This window comes from Ambystoma mexicanum, chromosome 2q, assembly GCF_040938575.1.
Source record: "Ambystoma mexicanum isolate Mex_15411 chromosome 2q, UKY_AmexF1_1, whole genome shotgun sequence".
Classification (NCBI taxonomy): domain Eukaryota; kingdom Metazoa; phylum Chordata; class Amphibia; order Caudata; family Ambystomatidae; genus Ambystoma; species Ambystoma mexicanum.
In genome coordinates, this window is record NC_090924.1 from 857,810,163 (window position 1) to 857,830,823 (window position 20,661).

Here is a 20,661-nt window from a genome sequence, read left to right on the forward strand (position 1 = left end):
GCCAGGGTGGATCACTATGGGGGGAGAGAGGGGATGGCAGGGGGATTCAGGCAAATATGATGAAGGAAGAAAACAAAGTGATAGAATTGAAGGTTTAACAGGAAAGGTTCCCCCCAACCCCCCTGCACAAGGGAACTGTCCTTACTACAAATGGGAATGGCAAAATGGCTACATTTAAGGAAGCATCACACCGTTCCATAATGGCCTGCCATAACTGCATGCATGTGGCTGTACAAGTGACGATGGATTACAAGTGATCCCTGTAGGCTATGTGGGATGTGATGGCTAGATTGCATTCCTTAACGCAAGCAGTTATGCGATGTTGCATGGACTCTGTTTTGAATTTGTATACCTGGCCTCATGATTCACAGCTGTCTATGAAAGGAAAGCCCCAGATCTCAAACTAAAGGAATCAGATTAATGAAAATGAAGGAATGTAGGACAAGGAAGCTGTTGACCTTTCTTGTAGAAGCTCTTTTTTGAAACCTGGATAACAACGAGGAATTACTCTCTGCTGTTTTTAGTCTGGCAAGACGTGGGGCATTCAGATTATGAAAAGTCATGTCTACAATGTTTAGAAGATGATGAGATGAGATTGGTGCAAGAATTCTAGGCTGTCTCCATTCCATGTAAATCAGATGAGACTTGGAGAAATAAATTCCTATTTGATAGCCTGTACAACAGAGTTCCACTTTCTCATACACATGGTAGGTTTTGTGAATGCATTTCTTCAAAACCAAAAAAAGAGTGAAAAATGACAAGAAGATCATGGATAACTGTAACATAACGATGATAAACAATATTATTTAGACTACACCGGAACTCAAAAGCCTACATATTTTGTGCCAGTAAAGTTGAAAGCAGTCACTCGCCACTAAAAGGGTTATTTGGCCATATTTTCACAAGGTTTTTGTTAAGTATATTATTTGAATGGGACTAGAACAAAATACGGTTAACAACACATAAAGACATCAAAACTGCTTACATAAAATGCTGTATCCGGAAAGTTGTATGTCAAACAATCTCTCTCTCTCTCTCTCTCTCTCTCTCTCTCTCTCTCTCTCTCTCTCTCTCATTCTCTCTCTCTCTCTTTCAATCTCAATTTCTTTGCCTCTCTTGCCATCTCCCTCTCTCTCTCCCACTCTCACTCTCTCTCTCCCTCCCTCCCTCACTCTCTCTCTCTCTCTCCCTCTCTCTCCCTCTCTCTCTCACTCTCTCTCTCTGTCTCTTCATTTATAGGTGATAGTTGCATTTGCAAGTACAAGTTTGCCAGAGCCACTCCAGCTGTTGCCGACAGCTGTGTGCGCAGAGGAAAAAATATAGACATTTTGTTGGGTTAGAGGACGCTGTTGTTTTTATTAAAGTGGTTATTAAAAATAAGTCATTGTTAAAATTATACTAACATTGTAAACTGGCTCTTTTTTAAAGTTTATGATGCTCATTTCTAATAATTACCTCGTATATTCTATTAAGCAAGGAACATCAAAGCCTAGACTAACCATGTACATTATTTTCTGATAGAAGGTTATCTTTTCAAGTTGGCCAGCCTCAGACAGGCCTATTGTACTCTACCCCTATGAGAAAGAGGAAAACGGCAATAAACACCAGTCAAGGTTCCTGGCTGCTTTGTATGAAATCCAAGAACATAGGGCTCAATGGGAATGGGGAGGATAACGGTACCGCTGCTACCATTCTAGTCTGCTCGCAGGTGCCGCTCTGTACGCCTGGTCTGACCAGGCGTCCAGAGCGGCACCCGCGAGCAAACTCGGAATGTTGTGGCGAGGTAACAACGGCGCCGGTAGCACTACCCGCGCCGTTGTTGCCTTACTGCAACACTCCTAATGAGACCCATAGTCCCTTTTCTATTTTAATTTGTGGCTGCCATGTTTTTTTCTCCGTTGGGAGATGGGCTTGTGCTAAGCTCACCTCTGGTGAAAAAAAAAAGAAATCTATAAGTACCCCGGGAAATCCTGGGGTGCAAATAGCTTTCATACCCCGGTTGGGGGGCAGACATGGCTTTAACGGCCCGCAGCCTGAGCTCAAGCCCTCGCTTCACTCTGGCCTAGGACTGGTGGGCCATTAAAGCCCATGTCTGCCCCCAGCTGGGGCGTGAAAGCTATATGAAAGGATAAACTGTAAATGTTGCTACAGGGTACAAATAATGCTTAAATCGGAAGTCTGAAGACTGTGGCATAATGGAGGAGGTAGATGGATGAAGAAGAAAGGAAGGTGGAGAAACCATGGCATTGAAAATCAAGGATGCCAAAGCAACGAAAATGTAATTACCACCAGGAATAATTATTCAATGGATGACCAGAGAAAAGGGTTGTGGGTAAGGGGGGATACATCATGGTCATCGGCAAGGAAGAGACAGAGGTGATTCACCAGGATGCAACCACACTGGTGGATGTTTAGAACAGTAATGGATGTTGTTAAATAGTGAGCTAGTGTAAGGGAGCACAGTTCACAGTATGTGCAGAGAAGCCAAGTTCCAGTGTGTATTAAGGACATCACACCAGATAGGTTGTACAAGTACAATGAAAAATCTACAACTAAACCTGTAATAAACTGTGTGCTCTTACCTGACTGTGAGGATTCACAAAGCATTTCTCTAAGAGGGGAGGAGAAAAAGGGGATACATGTAAGAGACCAGGGAGGGAAACAGAAGGCATGCAGAGTTCCTTGAGATTATGCCCGAAAAGGCATTAATATTGTGGGCATAAAGTCTGACTTGAGGAAAACAGGGAAAACAAAGAGTTGACGCAAGAAAGCAGAACAATGTCATCTAAAAGAAGGAAGGGGTACAATTCTCCAGAACCCGTGGTCCATACAAAGGCAGCCCACAGGAGGGAGTAGTTTAAGAAGTGCCAAAAGTGCGATGCTAATGAAGAAGCCACTGTACTCTTGGCACCTGAAGTAATGAGGTGCTGAATGCTTGTATTAATATGCAAGCGTTAGCTGGTCATAGTGGCATAAGGTTGCAAGGCTAACAATCCACCATCTCTCGAAAGCCATGCAGATGACTAACCACTAAAACCCCTGCATCGACTCACTCACTTGACCCTATTTCCTGCAGAATGTCTTATAACATGATCAATACAAATGGTCAATTGAGTTCTGAGGTAACTGGTTAATTCTTTGAAAAGACTGTGCCCAACATGAAGTCTGAAGAAGTATGTTATGTTATGTTATATTTTGTTACTTGGCATTTATATAGCGCCTTATGTATCATTGGTATGATCTCAAAGCGGTGGTGGGTTGAACGCCCTCTGGAACCGTAGTTCAAGTCAGTAGAGAGAGAAGAGTCATAAGGTGCGTGGGTGCACCGGATATGTGTGCAGCCTGTGTGGCAATTGCATGATAGCTGCTTCTTAGCGGTAGGTGTGGTGGTGGGGCGGTCAGCTGTATGTGTTCAATTCTGGAGGGTGGACACCCAGACTGATTTCTGGCTGTGTTAGGCCTGTGGAGACGCTTTGGCTAGCGGTGTGTGTGCTCAGCCAGCTGTGTTTAATTAGGATGATGAGGAGTATGTGGCAGGTGTTAATATGAGAACAGCTATACCGAATGTGTCATAGTATCGCTGTGTTGTAGTTGAGTGGTGGTGTATAGGAGAGAGTAAGCATGGTAGTGAGATATGGGGGTTATCAGTAATGCGCTTGAGATTGTACGAATTTTATTGGCATTTATTCAAATGTGTACAGGTATTAACAACTAACAAATGATAACACAATGAAAAGTTAACCAACAACAGTCTTCTTACTATGTAGTATTGTTCACAGAATTCAGTGTGGGCTGGTGATGTAATGGGTTAATAGTTCGGGTGTTGGAGGATACTTAGGTCGGGGGGCTCCCATTGCCTGGGTGGTTCTTGAGTTAAGCTGTGTTATTTTGGGTGGTTTCCTCAGGGGAGCTTATGGTCAGCGGCGAATTGTATGTCTCTCAGAAGGGCCTTCCAAGAATCAAGAGTGTCAATCGCATTGTCCCTGCCTGTGTTGACTCCGTCCCACCAGGCTCTAGTTTCAGCTTCAGTCCATCTCTCTAGATCTCTTATCCATCGTTCATGCCTTGGACCCCCCGGTGATTTCCATGCCATAGCTAGAGTTCTCTTTGCGGTTATGCATGCAATGTCCTTGAACTTGACCACGTGCTTGTATTTACTGGGTCTGGGGTGAGCGCCAAGTAGGCATTCTTTTGGGGTCCATTCGTATCTGGTTATCCCGGCGTCTATGCAGGTCTGTTTTATCCTGGACCATAATTTCATCGACTTGGTGCAAGTCCAAAACATGTGGATCAGATCTGCTTTGTCGTTTCCACACCAGGGACATTTTGACGAAGTCTGTCTATTGAAGCTGGCCACCCTCTGTGGGGTCATGTACGTCCTATATAAGACGTTTAGATGTATCTGTCTGAATCTGGCGTTTTTCGACACCTCTTTGGGGTAGACTAGTGCCATTTCCCATTCCTTGTCTGTCAGCGTGATTTCAAGGTCTGCTTCCAACTTCTCCTTCAGTGTCGCACTTTTGGGGTTGGGTTTGTCCATCAACCGACTGTAAAGTCGGGAAACTGGTTTCCAGCCGGCCTTGAGGTCGTGCATCTTCTGTAGTAGGGGGTTTCGGGGTAGGTTCCTCTGGCCAACTGCACCAGCACTTCTTGGCGGTTTGCTTGAGCCGGTGGTACCACAAGAACTGGCCACCGGAGAGCCCCTCATTGTCCTGCAGTGATTCAAACTCTCTGAATACACCCTCTTCGAACATGTCACCCCATGTATAGATTCCAGCGTTTACCCTTCTTCTCGCTGTGGTGAGATCTCTCTGGGTCTTGCATGTATCTACCAAGATGGGGTATTAGGGGAGTAGGGGTGTTTCAGTTGCTTGATGAAGCAGGTTCTGGACCATATCTGTCTGCCTAATTCGACAATCATGGGGACATCTTGCGGCTGCTTCAGTGGGTTCCAGAGTGTCTCCTTGGGGAATAACTTGAAGGTAATTGGCGCAGTAGCCCTAATTCAGCAGTCGGATCGTCCTAGAGCCACCTCGTCACATGACTGAGTTGTGATGCCAGGTAGTACATTTGGAGGTCAGAGAGCTGTATCCCTCCTTCCTTGTGTGGCAGCATTAGAATAGACAAGGACAGTTTATGCCTGGATGGTCCCCATAGGAAGTTCCTAATTAGTGCTTCCAACTTCTTGAAGAAGGGTGGTCTGATATAGTGGCAGATGTTTACGAAGTGGTACAAGAATTGAGGGAGTACTATCATCGTTGCCAGTGGTAGTTTTGACCAGAATTTCATAGGTTTGCGGAGGCCTTTTATTACTGCTTCAGTGTTGTGTTCATGTGTAAGCGTCGGGGTGTGCCTCAAGTTGACTCCCAGGTACCGGAACATATCGGGTTGTCATTTTATCTCGACATCTGGCAGTTCAGCCACCTTCAAGCCCTTCAGTCTGGCCAGGGGGAATGCACAGGATTTTAGCCTGCTGAACCTAATCCCAGAGTAGTGTGCATAGTTGTCGAGGACATCCATTGCGACTTGTGCGTTGATCTGGGGGCCTTTCAGGTATAGGAGCACATCGTCTGCATATAGTGATATTATGGAGTGCTCATCACCCATCTTTATGCGTGCATCAAAAAACTGTTTTCTGAAGTAGATAGTTAATGGCTCCAGGCCTATGATGTATAACATAGGCGATAGTGGACGTCCTTGCCTGGTGCCCCATTGCATCTCCCAGGGTTCAGACACTGTTCCACCTGTCTTCACTCTTGCTACAGGCAAGTTGTACAGCACCCTGACCCATCTCACGAAGCCTTCGCCAAAACAAAACTCTCTCAGCACCTCGATGAGCCACTCCCAGAATATGGAATCAAAGGCCTTGATAGCGTCGAGTGAGAGCACTACCAGGTCTTCATCTCTCGTGTAGGTCTCGGCCATGATGTGTTGGAGTCTTCTCAGGTTGGCTGTGGTATTGCGTCCTGGGACGAATCCGTTTTGGTCCTCGTGTATTATGGATCCCACCACCCTTGCAAGTCTCTTGGCCAGGATGGTAGTGAGAATCTTACTATCGTAGTTCAGCATAGCTAGGGGGAGACAGGAGTCACAATCACTATGTGGTTTGTTCGGTTTGAGCATAGGGATTATTATCGTCTCCTTCATGGTGTTGGGTAGGATCCCATTCTCATAAGCCTCCTGGTAGACCTCATGAAGGATAGGGGTGAGGGTGGTTTCATATGCTTTGTAGAATTCAGGCAGGAGGCCGCCACTCCCGGGAGCCTTTCAGGTGGCTAGCAAACTGATTGCTTCTGTCAGATCTTCTTTGGTGATCTCCATCTCTAATGACTCTTTCTGCTCGTCAGATATTTTGGGGAGTCCTATCTCTTCTAAGGCTGCCCTGATTTCCTCTCTGGGTACTTGTTTATCGTGGGAGTACAAACTGGAGTAGAATTCAGCAAACGCTGTATTGATTTCTAGTTGTGTCCTGTGAATTGCCCCGTTTCCGTCCAAGATCTCTGTTGGGAGGTGTGTAGGGTGTTCACGCTTGCACAGCCAAGCCAACAGTCTGCCTGGTTTATCGGATTCTTTATGTGCCCTGGCCGTGTATGTTGAAAAGTCGAATTTGGCTAATCTGTCCCAGGCCGATTGGCACTTCGCTCGGATTTCTTTCAACATCACCTCTACCTCTGGTGTGGCGTTGGAACTGGTCTCTAGTTGTCTTATTTCCTCTTCCCATACCTCTAGTTCAGACTTCAGTTGTCTTTGGATGCCGCCGGCTTTTGATATTGCTTTGCCTTGTGTCACTACTTTCATGGCTTCCCATAGTGTACCCCAGCTTGCCACAGAGCCTTTGTTGATGTCTATGTATTCCTCTAGTTTTTCAGCAAGGTCTTCTCTGAATTCGGAGTCAGTGAGAGCTGTGGTAGGCATTCTCCACATGGGGATTGGTGGTCTAGGCCCCCTGAATTTCCACTGCATGAGTAGTGGTGAGTGCTCGGAGATAGATCTGCCCAGATATGCCGTGGTTTCTGTCATTGGGACTTGCTCCCTGTCTATGAACAGATAGTCTATCCTCGTGTGGATCTTGTGCGGGGCTGAATAGTAGGAGTAGTTCCTCTCATTGGGGTGTTGTTCCGCCAGATGTCCACCAGATCTAGGTGCTCAAGTGCGCCATTCAGCGCATGGGTTGCAACATTATTTGGTTGGTAGGGCGGTTCTGATCTGTCCACGGAACCGTCTTTAACGCAGTTGAAGTCTCCTCTCCAAATAAAGGTTCTTTCTCTGTCGTGTACCATCTTAGTGCATAGTGTCTTGAGGTGTGAGGGTATTCCATGTTCTGGGAGGTAGGAGTTCACTAGACAAACTGCCACATGCTCGATAGAACCCCACATTATTATGTACCTGCCTTCTTTGTCAGTCTCAAAGCCTTGCAGTTGAAAAGGTACATTTGGGTTCACCCACGTTTACACTCCCCTTGCGTATTTGGAATAAGGTGCTCCTCTCGCAATTCCACCCCATCTTTCAGTTAGTTTGGACATGGTTTCTTCCGTGAGGTGGGTCTCTTGAAGCATCGCAATCAAAACCTTTTTTCTGCGGAGATAGGATTGAATCCGGTTCCTTCTTAGGTATGAGCCCATCCCCCTCATGTTCCATGTCATCACCTTAAGTTGTGACGCCATTGGGTTAGTGTTTTGGGTCCGTCTAGTTGGTCTTGACTGGAATCTTGGGGCGGTCTCGGTCCCAGGATGTGGGGTTTCAGACTTGGGTTCCAGGATCCCCTTGTACCCAATTCTTGGTTTCAATTCATCTTATTCATCTTATGCTCCTTCGGTACTAGTGGTGTGAAGACTGTATAACTAATAAAACACTTAAAATAACTTAGACTGGTGCGCCAAGCGACTACTTCCTTCTTGTGGTGCTCAGGCGCACTCGCGCCGTCTGGGCCCATCCAGGTATCGGGCACGAGCTGGGTCGGTCAGGCAACTGGACTGTCCGTGGGGGTCGAGACTAGCGCCTGGCAGGAGGCCGAGCGAGGGCCGCATTTATGTGGCCAACTGTTGACTGGATTACCTTCTAGGTTTTGGTTGCCTTTTGCCTGCGATAGGAGTGTGGGTTCGTAGGTGGTTTAATTCTTCGCATTCCGATATGAGGTTTGCCTCAGTCTTCCATCGGGGGGGTGGTCTTTGCTTTCTGCGAGGTTGGTATCTTCTAACCACATATTGGCTGCTGGGTTCTCTAGAAATATTGCACGCCCTTTGAAAATGACCTTCAATCTTGAAAGGGTAAAGCAACATGTCTGAGTCTTGCTTTCATTGGCACAAATGAGTTTCTTTCCCTCTGAACTTTCTGGGTATAATCTGGGCAGAGGGCTATTTTGGAGTTACCACGTTCTATGGGTCCTTCTTCTCTGGAGTACCTCAAGATGGTTTCTCTGTCTTGAAAGTTGAGTATTTTGGCGATTATGGGGCGAGGGTGAGAGCCAGGTGGGGGCCTCTTTTGTAGGCACCTGTGTGCCCTTTCAACTGCAAATCCTTGTGTTAGCTTCCCGGCGCCTATCTCTTGTTGTATCAGAGACTCAATGTAGGCCGTTGGGTTTGGGCCTTCGCTTCCTTCCGGTACTCCCAGTATTCTGATATTACCCCGTCTAGCCCGACCTTCGGCCTCCTCGGATCTTGCCTCTAGCGCGGCCACTTTCCTCTCCAGGTCCACGACTTTGGCCTTCAGGGCCACGGTATCTTCTGATGTCTTGTTTATAGTTGCCTCAGTGTTTGTCACCCTCTCTGTTAAGTTTCGGGCATCTTGGCGCATGAGTTGGATGTCAGATTTAAATTTGTCAATCTTAGAATCTATGAATGTCCACAGCGATGCAATAGCTTCCAGTACCTGGGACTGGTTGTCAGTGGATTCTCCCTCTCTTGCCTGCGCGGGTGCCGGGGTGGAAAAGCGAGTTTGAGCAGGGGTTTTCACTTTGGTGGAGACATATGTGTCCATGGTAATTGGTTTCCCTTTATTCCTGGAGGCCTTGATGAAGCTTTAATCATATGCTGTTCAGCTTGTTTTAGGGACAGGGAGTTCAGGTCCCGGTGAAGATCCGGGTTGTTTCGGGGCCAGGTGGATGTGCCAGGCCTATATTGTAATGTCCTTTGTTTGTTAGGGCTGGGGCCAAGTTTGTGACCCCCAGTACGAGTGGCCAGTTGGTTTGGGTGTCAGAGAGCCTTCTCCCAGAACCTCGTTAGTCTATATGTAGTTCCCAGGGTGATGGGTCTTATTATCAATGCGGCCCCTGGGGTCTGGTGCCATCGACCTTTTGGCCAGCTCCTGGGGGGGCCCACTCGCTATGATGATGGCTTGTTTCGCTGCCCCCGTTTATGTGGGAGGTGCAGCGGTTTCTCTGCTAGCGCGTTGACCCCTCCGTCCTCCTCACCTTTAGTGGCGTGTCTCCGCTTCTCTGAGGCCGGATGGTTCAGAGGCAGGGGGGAAGGCCGGCTCCGCTGCCTCCTCTCGTTCTATCCGATGCGCTCGTGTCGCTCTCCAGGGCGGGTTTGGGCGCAAGCTCCTCGCTTCTGGTGTTTCCCAGCAGCGCTGGGTCGGAGTCCTGGGTGGCTGCGTCCGGTGACTCCAAGCTGCTCCCTCTGTTCTCACCGTGTGCGCGGTGATCGATCAGCGCAGCTTCCAGCTCGCGCCAGGGCGGGCGTCCCACAGTGGCCCGAAGCACAGCAAGGGCCGCCGTGGGTGAGCAGCTTCAGTATTTGGGCAATCTTGTGCAGGAGCCAGGGACCCAGAGTGGTCGCTGCTCACTCCGTCGTTAGTGATCGCTGCAGATGGGGCGGGCGAGGCCGTTTCCTCGAGAGGCTCCACAGTCACAGGCAGGCCGCCATCTTGGATGCGCATGGGAGCGGGGTGGGATCAGTTCAAGTGTGGACGCTAGCCCCTGAGGTCCAATTTTTCAGCAAACCAGGCGGATCGTGCTGGGGACTGCTTCTGCTACCCACGTAGCTGCTTTTCACCGTCGGGTATAAGTCGATTTAGGCAAAAAGGATCAAGAAACGGCACCTTGGCCGGAGCACGTCAACTCAGCCTCTACTCGCCATGAGCTCCAGGCCACGCCCCACTCTATACCATCTATACTATCTGTTTTATTTACTTCGCCTGTTTGTTCCACTTCATCTGTCCGTTCCACTTCGTCTGTACGTTCCACCCGTTCCACCCCTTCCATCCACTTCATCCTTTCTACTCAGTTTATAATTACACTGGCCGTTTAGTTTTCTATTTGTTCAATCAGGACCTTATGCAGGATTGTTATCTTTGTTCAACAATTGTGGGTTTCTGTTTATTGTGGTTGTTTATCCTGTTTGTGTTAAGAGTTGATTTTTAAGGAAAGAGCCACGTTTTCAGTTGTTTGCGGAAAGACATGTGGTCACAGGTAGGGACTTCTCTGGACTACACAGTTGTCCTGTCCTTGTCAGTGTAGCCATGACTGTGTCATAAACTACAATTAGAAACTCAATACAAAGTAATTAGAAACCTCTTAGTTGGTCAAAATACTGTACCATTTCAGTGAGCTCTATAAAACGCCACAGTTGAGAGCATCAATAGGTGTCATAGTAGTTAGAGCTAAAGAGAAACCATTAGTCCTCCAAATCATAGTGTCCCACCAAGCTCTCAGAGCTACCCCTCCATTTTACCCACCGAAACTCGTTATGCAAAGCACGATATCACCCTCAATACAGCCTGGTAAAGAAAATCCCCCAATCTATCTCTGCGAGACTCCAGTATTGCACGTACATGTCATAGAATATTACCTTCCTCCTATCAAAATCTTTATTCTCTGTAAAACCAAAGCCTGCACCATACACCAAACTTTTTTCTAGGTGTCCCAGTCTAATCTGTGGGCAGAGATTAACTGACCACACAAGTTAAATGATTACATCGCTTGCTGTGCTGGCAAAGTTTGCAGGGAACTCGGGTCATTGCCACAGCCGGACTATAGTCTGAGCAATAGCACAGGAATGGAGGGACAGTTATCAGGGGAATCTAAAACCATAGTCGAAGAGGAAAACTGAATGTAGTGAAGGAGTCTTGGGCTGTAGCTAGGGCATTGCTGGGGCAGTAAAATGGGGTAGGGTGGATCAATACCAATAGGGGAGTAGAGGAGGAGGAGACTTGGAAGAATTTCATGACACAGCTTGTGGGGAATGGGAGCTATAACTAATGGACGGAGGAAGGCAGGGTTGGGAGGTAAGAAATGAAGACGGAGGAGCATGGTGCACTGAGGAATCTCAGACAATAGGCTCAGTACAGCCGGGATAGCTAGACACAAAGGCTATCAAGGGAGGGTGTGTCAAGATCAATGGTCAGGAAAACGGAGGAAAAGCCACAGGGAACCAAAGAAGAAACTGATGTCACAGGAGGAGTACCTGGCTATAGCCAGAACCATGTACAAAGGAGGGAGGAATAGTCCTGGGGCAGAGGGGAAACTTAAGAGGAAACCCAAGAGGAGCAGCAGTGATCGATGAACTAGAAAGAGGAAATAAACTGGTAAAGTGGAAAAAGCGCAACGACAGAAGATGAGGAAGCAAGAAAGAATGTGAGAAAGAGTAAAAAATGAAACAGCGACTTGAAAGGCCACTGAATCCGGCACGAATTGGGGTGCTAAATGGGTATAAAAGTATATGCATTTTCGTGTCTAGTGGGCATAATGGAATATGGCTAGGCTAACTGTGAATATCTTTGACCATTGGGCATTGGATTGTAACAGTACAAGTAATGTGGGTTTTAATAGCAATACCTGGCAATCTTGTGAGGTACCTTGGATTTTAATGACAAACCTAAGGAAAAGTTTCTAATCTGTTTTAACTTGATAAAAGGTTGTCAATTGTATAACCATATATCAATAAAATCAAAAAAATAAAAATGACAAACCTTGACATAGTGTGCGCACCAGTGCTTTTGATGTCATTACCTGGCATATGATAACACTACATGGCAGATAATGTGAGTAACAACACAGAATGTAAATACTTTAAAAGTTATGATACTTTGTGAGTGTATGCTGGTAATAGCTGGCAAATGCTGTCAGTACCTGGGAATATGGTGCCACTATACTATACTTTTATGCATGAGGCAAAAATATTCGATATAAAATTAGGTTGTTATGCTCCCTTTCTAACATGGAGGTATTTGTCCAAGGCTTCTGATTAGTCCATTGCAGTATGGATTTGCTCCCCGATTGCCATGTAGATATTGCACAGTGTGTCCATCTACCAATAGGAAACCACCAGAGAAGCTATGCATTGCTGGATGCTCCAAGCCAGAGTTCCCAACTTAAAAAGACAAGTAGCATTGTTGAAAACATGGAAAACCCAAACAGATGCCTGTAAATAATTCAGAAATATTGTAAAAATATGTTTAGCCTTTTCTCACCAGCTTGTGATGCTTGTTGGAGAATTACAAACATGACATGGCCTTCTAGTTGTTCTGACTGCACATTAGGTCGCCTGCGCCACAGAGAGATCTACATGCATGAGTGGACATTGAAAGAGCACTCCTCGGCTCAGCTCCGCGCATTTTGCCTGCTGTCAATTACCAACCTGCTAGGCAGGAGTCAAGTCCTAAAAATTAAAGTGGGGGGACTAATCAACAAACGCAATGGGATGTGACGTCGCCAGAAATGTGCATATCGAGGAGAAATATGCACATTTAATGTAATTGGCTTTGCATAACCACCCAAATTGAACAGGGCGAATGGAATTTGCCTTGTATAAAGTCAACTCAAACACAAAACCAAAACAGGATATTTTCGTCTAATAGTGTTTTTGAAAACGTTAAAAGGTGTGCATGTTTTAAGTTCCAAGAACAAATACAAATGTTTTCCCTGGGACTTGCAGTACCGAAATGGGAGATTTCAGCTTTAGTTGTTTGTTATATTTAATCAGTTTATATAGTGCAGTGGTGAAGTGTCTGGCTTACAAACCTGATGACTACGGTTTGATCCCTGAGGTCAGGCTTTAATTTTTAAAGGACATCCAATGTTTCTCTTTTAGCTATCCTGCCACCCCCCAGCCGATCTCCACCCCCCCCACCTCCGGCCACCCGCGTGTGCCCGCGACTTTAGCCCTGCTTCTAGGTTACTCAGTGATTCAAAAATACTGAAGCAGCAACGAAATACACAATGCACAAGTAATTCAGTTCCCCGAGAGATGTATTAAGTCTTAATAATTAAGATAGTCAAAACTTCAACACAGATGGGCAATGCATTCCCTGCATGCGGGGGGATGAGCACAGTAGCATTTTATCTTATGCTATAGTCACGCCAAGGTGGATAGATCCTTGAGTAAAGTGTGGATCTATGACATGAGGACTCCTGGACTTCACAGGGCCGACTTAGCCTTTCATCCTCTCTTACTTAATAAATTAAGGGACATTCAAAACTGAGTAATAATAACACCAGTTATTATAACGCTTAGTCGCTTAGTAGCTGCAGGAGTTTGACATGAAGTTCTATATAAGAAACATAATCATTTTAATTATTATCAAGCAAGTCTAGAGTGGGCAAAGAGTGTCTTCTTTCCATGTCTAGAGAATAGTAATATTGACAGCACCTATCCTTTTGTATGTTTCCTAAGCTAAGTCATGGTTGGGCTTGCACAAAATAAAAATCGCGGCCAGCAAAAAAAGAAATGCTGCCTCCCCAATAAAAGCACCCTGCAATCACACATTTTTGCCAGTCTTTGCAACTCACTATTTGGAAGTTGGTATTATGGTATATGCTACAGCACTAAAATCTAATAAAACATGAGTGGGGCTTTTTGGGCTTTACTTGACTGGTCCGGAGTATGATCTAACTCACTTCTAGGGGCGACATGGGAAGGTATGACACATATGGGCCTCATTACGAGTAGAGCGGTGTGGAGTACCATTGTATTACCGTAGCATTACCACATCGCCATGCTACAACTTTAGTGGTAAGGAGGACGATTTTCCTCCAGCAGAATTCTGGAGGTAAATCCTCTGCCTTACCAACAGAAAAACGGCACCATCGGCAGAATTATCGCCAACAGCAATTTTGCTGAAATCCCCAAACATCTGTGAGACCAAGTGGCAGTAACAGTAAATCTGTTTGGTGGTATTTCGGTGAAGCTCCTAGTTATTAAATGACTTTCCCGTGATCACACACATTCTTTATGGTATTAAGTCAATAGAACCTTTTAAGAAAAAACAAATAAAAGAACGATTTAGAAAGACCGCTGGGTGACCGCACAGAACGATCTTTCTAAATTGAACTGTCAGCCCCTGCGATACACACAAGTGCGTGCAGGGGGTGAAAGGTACGCCATGACCCAGAAGGAGCCACATGGGAGAACAGGTACGTTTATGTGTGTGTTTGTGTGCATTTTGGTGGGGGGGGTTGGGATGCCAGGAAGGCGGTGGGGGCTGACAGAGAAGGTCTCAGGGGGCAAGAACCCTCGATTCTGAGTAAACGTGGAAGAGAAGGTGGGGGGATGGGCTTGGGTGTCTGAAGAAATGTCATTATTCCAATTTTTGTAGGCTGCCTAAAAGCGGCGAGAAAAAAATGTTCTTTTGGTTAGGTGCCCTACACAAATCAAAATAATGACATAGAACATCTTTATGCAGTGAAGTTTGAATGAAAATGTGGCCCACAATTAGTAATGATACTATTACACGATGGAAGACTAATTCAGCAACAATTTGTAGGAGGTTAGTAAGTTATTGTATGACAAACTAGTGCCAGTACTATGCAATGCAAGGTGGTGAAAGAGTGGCTCTTAAAGCACTGAGCACCATGAATTGTGAGAAAGGTAAAGCATTTTACCTTAAGAAATGAGCTATTTTATTTCTTAGATATTGATGTTGTATCATAAAGCTCTCTGAGCAAAATATTGGACTGCTCACTGTGACAGAGGCAGCTTTGGGTTAATGGGGGTGAGTAGCTTCTAAGGAGGCCTAGCATTCCAAATGCTTCAAAGTCAGTGGTAACAGGTACATATTGTCAGTGGAAGGGCATAAATAATATTTCCCCAGATTAGTTTGAGCGAACGTAGAACATTTATAAAATGGTTGGTTAAATTGGTGAATTTGTGGGATGTCTTAACCCACTTTTGCTCTGCCATGCGGCATCACTGTGTTCTGATGGTGCCAAAAACATCAAAATGGCCGCGAAACCCTGGTGCGCACTAAAAACATTGAGGGCTACGCAGAGATCACAAGACCCCTGATCCTTCTTTTGAACGGGGGGTCAAGTGGGAGTGGGGTCCAGAACAAGCCGAGGCAGTAAGACAACTCAAAAGAAGCCTCTCACAAGCGCCTTGCTTAGCTTACCCTGTCAAAAACAAGGAGTTTTTCTTGGAGACAGGGTTCTCTAATACATGCTTGACTGCAGTATTATATCAAAAGCATGACAAGGTCAATAAAGTAATCTCCTATGTGAGTAAGACTTTATCCTCTGTGGAGGAAAAATTCAACAATTGTGAAAAGGCACTCCTGGCAATGGTGTGGGCATTGAAGAATTACCGCCTGTTCATCCAGGGGGAACACATCATAGTGGAGACTCCACACCAACGTTTGCAATATCTTCAAAGTGACAGAATACGGGCCGGAAATGTGAGTAATTCCCGAATTACTTCCTGGATTCTGTCAATGCAAGGCTTTCCTGTGGAAGTCAGATATGGCCAAAACAAGAAGAGTCACCTCGCGCAGGGCCTGGCTGACTTGCATGATTTTTTTCTTTTTTTAAATGTGTTTATTGGTTTAAACATGAGATAAACAGAGAATAAAACAAACATCATTGGTGATTGATCAAGCATATCAGGAAAAAACCCAAAACCCCACCCCACCCTCTCCCCCCCCCAAGACCACGGTTCGTTCACTGTTCCTCACTAGTCCGGGCCCGAATCCGGGAAACTCTCTCCACTCTGCTCCGTATCATCCACCTCAGGGTGGAGCAAGGGCACCGTCAGGGCCACCCAATGGTGTAGTTCCTCGCTGGAATCTAGTCTTTGCACATGAATAGCCGTTTCCCATGCCGCGGTTTCAGCTATGATCCACTTCGTAAGGTCTCCCCACCATAGCGGCATGTGTGGACCTCTGGGGCTTTTCCACCCCATGGCAATACGTCTTTTGGCTGTAATGTATATAAGGTCAGTGAGCTTGGTTAGGGCTTTGTTCTTCCTGTTTCGCCTATATCTGCCCAGGATGCAGGCCGTAGGCTCGTCCACCTCAACTTTTATGTCTGCGCCAGCCACTCTGTCCTTCACTTGTGATCAGAACTCCCTGATTACTGGGCAGCCCCAGAACATGAGTCATTCCCGCCATGGGTTCACTGCATTTGGGGCATGATTGGCTTCAGGTGTGAGGTACGCTCTATTAGTGATGTACAGTTGGATAAGCTGCAAGTGGGCGTTCCTGGAAACCTTCTTATGGTAGTGGGTTATGTCACCCCAATCTTTGTCTTCAAAAACAAGACCCAGTTCAGTTTCCCACTTATTCCTGCATTTGAGGTCTCCCCTGGTCGTACCCCACAACAGGGCCTCGTAGATTCGTGAGGTTTCATGTCCCCCCTCAGTGGAGTTCAGTATCATTTCGATGCATTCATTCTCCTCAGTCAGGTCAGCAGCGACCGGCCATCTCCTGCACAAGGCCTGTACGACCACCCTGTGCAATAGGATCTGTCCTGCCAGGAGGCCCGTGGTCTCACAGAGTTCCGAAAAAGTTAGGATTTCCTGATCTTGGATCAAGTCCCCAAGCGTGGCCACCCCGAGGGGCTCCCATTGTGTACGTGTTTCAACTTGCCCCCAAGACTGATTAACCATAAGTGCAGCGATGGGGATCTGTGGGGAGAACGGATCGTCTGACCCAACCAGTTTGCAGGCCCTTTTCCAAAGCCGGATCCCAAGCTTGGCGAGGTAAGGGCAGTGACTCGTAGCACCTTCCCCAGCCCACAGTATGTCTCTTAGTAACAACGGTTGGAGGAGGCGAGTGCCTGTCATGCTCTCATCGGCCATCCATTGTGTAACATGTCTCAGGTGGCTGGCGAGGAAGTACAGCTCAAAGTTGGGGAGTTTAAGTCTGCCCCTTTCGTATGGTCTCTGGAGAGTCTCCAATGCCACCCTGTGCCTTCCTCCCTGCCAGAGGAAGCCCCTACAGAGTTTGTTGAGTTCTTTGAAGAATGAGGGGGGGTGTGGAAGGGGACGTTAGTGAAGTTATGTAGTAGGCGGGGAAGGGCGACCATTTTAAGGAGACCAGCCCTCCTGGCCATCGAAAGCGGGAGCCGGCCCAGATTTCGTGAGAGAGTATTTGGCCCTTACGGTATTAAGGATGTGTTCTGTGCCTGGGTTGCGGTGTATGGTTATCCCCAAGTATTTGAAAGAAGTTGCCTGCCATTTGAGATCTGGAGGGGGGAGGGATCTGTAATCATCAGTGTAAAGTCCTGCAAGGGGGTAAAGGCAAGATTTTCTCCTATTAATCTGGATTCCGGTGAGCTTGTGGAAGCAGTCCAGGGTTTCCAAAATGTAGGGAAGGAGGTGCTCAGGGTCTCGTAGGTACAATAGGGTGTCGTCAGCGTACATAGAGAGGAGGTGGGTCACCCCGTCTATCTTAATGCCTCCCTCCCCATATTCCTGTCTCAGGTAGGCCGCCACTGGTTCTGCAGCAAGGATGTATAACATGGGGGACAGAGGGCACCGCTGGCGGGTGCCCCTGTGTAGGGACCATTTAGCGGAATAGGTTTTGTTGGTGCATACTCTCGCAGTGAGGCGGGCATAAACTAGCTGGGTCAACTTTAGGAATACAGGGCCTATTCCCATTTTGGCCATGGTGGGATACAGCCAGTCCCACCTCACAGAATCAAAAGCTTTGGTGGCGTCTAGTGACGCCACTGCAAGTTTCTGCGGCCTTCCCTCAGTGCTATAAATGACATGATGTAACCTGCACAGGTTCTCAGTGATGGAGCGCCCCGGGACGTATCCAGTCTGGTCTTGATGGATCAACAGAGGGATAACTCTGCGCAGTCTATTCGCAAGCAGGGCAGTAAGGATCTTACAGTCAACGTTAAGCATAGAGAGGGGCCTGTATGAACCACAATCTGCTCCGTCCCTCCCCAGTTTAAGCAAGGGTATGATCACTGCCTCACTCATGGAGTCCGGGAGGGTACCACGCCCGAAGGCCTCGTTAAAGACCTGGGCCAATATTGGGGCAAGTGTTTCCTCATAGGTCTTGTAAAATTCCCCCGGGAGCCCATCCAAACCTGGGGTTTTCCCAGCTGGTAGCGATCTAATTACCACCCTGATCTCGTCGGGGGGTGGCAGGCTCGTCAAGTGTCTCAGCCAATTGCGAGTCTAATTTAGGTAGGTCGATGACGTCAAGGGCATCTTCGATCCTGGTGTCAGAGGGGGGCGGGGCTTCAGAGTACAGGTTACGGTAGAAGTCGGTAAAGACCAAATTGATTTCTTGTTGGGTATGTTCGGCTGTGCCATCAGGGGTGAGTATGTGGCAGATGGGTGGCCTGGGGTCTCCCTTTTATAGAGCCAAGCTAAGAGTTACCCGGGCTTGTCTCTCAGAGCATGGATTCTCTCTGTGTGCTTGGCATAACTCAGTTTACCGAGGGATTCCCAATGAGTTAGGCAGGTTTGTCTAAGTTCGGCCATTTTTTGTAAGTGGTCAGGGGATGGGTCAGCCCTGCCTTCGAGCATACTCAGGTCCCTTTCTGCATGCTCAAGCGAGGATGTAATAGATCTCTGAGCTCCCCCAACTGCTGCAATCATCTCGCCCCTCATGACCACCTTATATGCTTCCCAAGTTGTGCTCAAATATCTAACGCTATGCAGGTTATTTTGCCAATATTCCTCAATGCTATCTTTTGTGCGTTCCTCGAATGCAGAGTCAAGTAGGGCCTCAGCCCTCAGCCTCCATGTGGGTATAGGGGGTGTGGGCCGGAACACCTCCCAGGTTACCAGAAGGGGAGAGTGATCAGGCAGCACCCTAGGCAGGTAGCACGCATCAACAAATATGGACTGTTGCGTTAGGCTGAGAAAGATGTAGTCCAGCCTGGTGTGTACGGCGTGAGGTGGGGAGTAGAAGGAATACTCATGTTGCTCAGGGTGCTGGACCCTCCATAGGTCACTGAGTTGCAACTCTTGGATTAGTTTGGAAAGTATTTTGGCTGGAGGGGAGGGTCGATCGTGTTTGTTGTCGGATCTGTCCAGTAGAGGGTCAAGGGTACAGTTGTGGTCACCCCCCCCATATCATAATACTGTCCACATATGGGCTGAGTCGCGTGTGAAGGGAGTGGAAGAAGGCAGTCGCGTCATGGTTGGGTGCGTAAGTACTGACCAAGCATACCTCTTTGTCCTCGATGGAGCCGCACACCACCACCATCCTACCTTCGTTGTCAGTTTTAGTGCTAGTGAGTTTGAAAGGAACAGTGGGGGCAATCCAAATCAGAACCCCTCTAGCGTAGGAGGAATAAGTCGAACCTATTAGGGTCCCACGCCAAGTTTTAGTCAGGGCTTCCAGTTTCTTGGGAGTTAAGTGAGTTTCTTGCAGCATGGCGATTCTGACCTTGCATCTTTTCAGGTAGGTATGGACACGCCGTTGTTTAGCAAAGCTGTTCAGGCCCCTGACGTTCCAAGTAACGACCCTTATTGTGTCAGCCATAGGCATAGTGTGGTTTAATGTGAGTAACGGGTGGAGCTCGGGATCTTGAAGGTGCTACGTTGCATGTGAATTGTTCCCGTGGTCTCGATATGTCCCAGTGTATGTCCCCAACTTGTGCAAAAACTTCCCTATTCCCACCCTCCCTCCTTAACTGTAAAAACTTCAAACATAGAACTGGCCCAGCGAGGTTACCCTCGTTATGACCATCCCGTTTCTGCTCCGTCGGACCGTGCATTGGTCTCCAGGTGCCCTACGGGTGGGTATATATATACCCAAAAAAAGAAACAATCAGGGGGTGGAGTGAACTTGGACTCTGGGTCTCCACAAGGAGGATCCATTCAGCTGTGTAGTAGTTCAAACAAGTATAGTTCCCCCCAGGATGACAAGAGGATCATTATCTCGGTCTCTGTTTCCTTCCCTCAATATCAGGGATCTGTAATCCGTCCATCCAGTCCCTGGCCTGGGCCAGAGTGTCGAACAAGTGCGCCTTATTGTTATGCAGCACTTTAAGCCTAGAAGGATAAAGGAGCATATAACGCAGCTCGGCGGTTTTCAATCTGGCCTTGGTGTGTATGAACTGCGCTCTGTTCATTTGGACCTGAAAGGTGTAATCAGGGTATATGGCGATTTTAGCAGAGTCCCGTTGGATTTGGCCGCCAGCTCGGGAAAAGGCCAGAATGACTTCCCGATCCCTGTAGTTGAGAACGTTCACTATCACCGGCCTGGGTGGGGCCCCCGGTGGTGGTTTCTTAGCCAGGGATCTGTGGGCCCTCTCGATGGTGAAGCCCTGGGAGAGTTTGCCAGCTCCCACCTCTTGTAGCAGGAGGTTCTCTATGTAGTAAGTGGGGTCAGAGCCTTCGGAACCCTCTGGAAGTCCGAGGAGACATATATTTTTCCAGCGAGCCCTCCCCTCCGCCTCCTCGGCTCTGTCCTCCAGGTTCTTGACCCTTTGCTGAAGCTCATCGATGTCTCAAAGAAGGTGAATTTTGGATTCAGTGTTTTCCT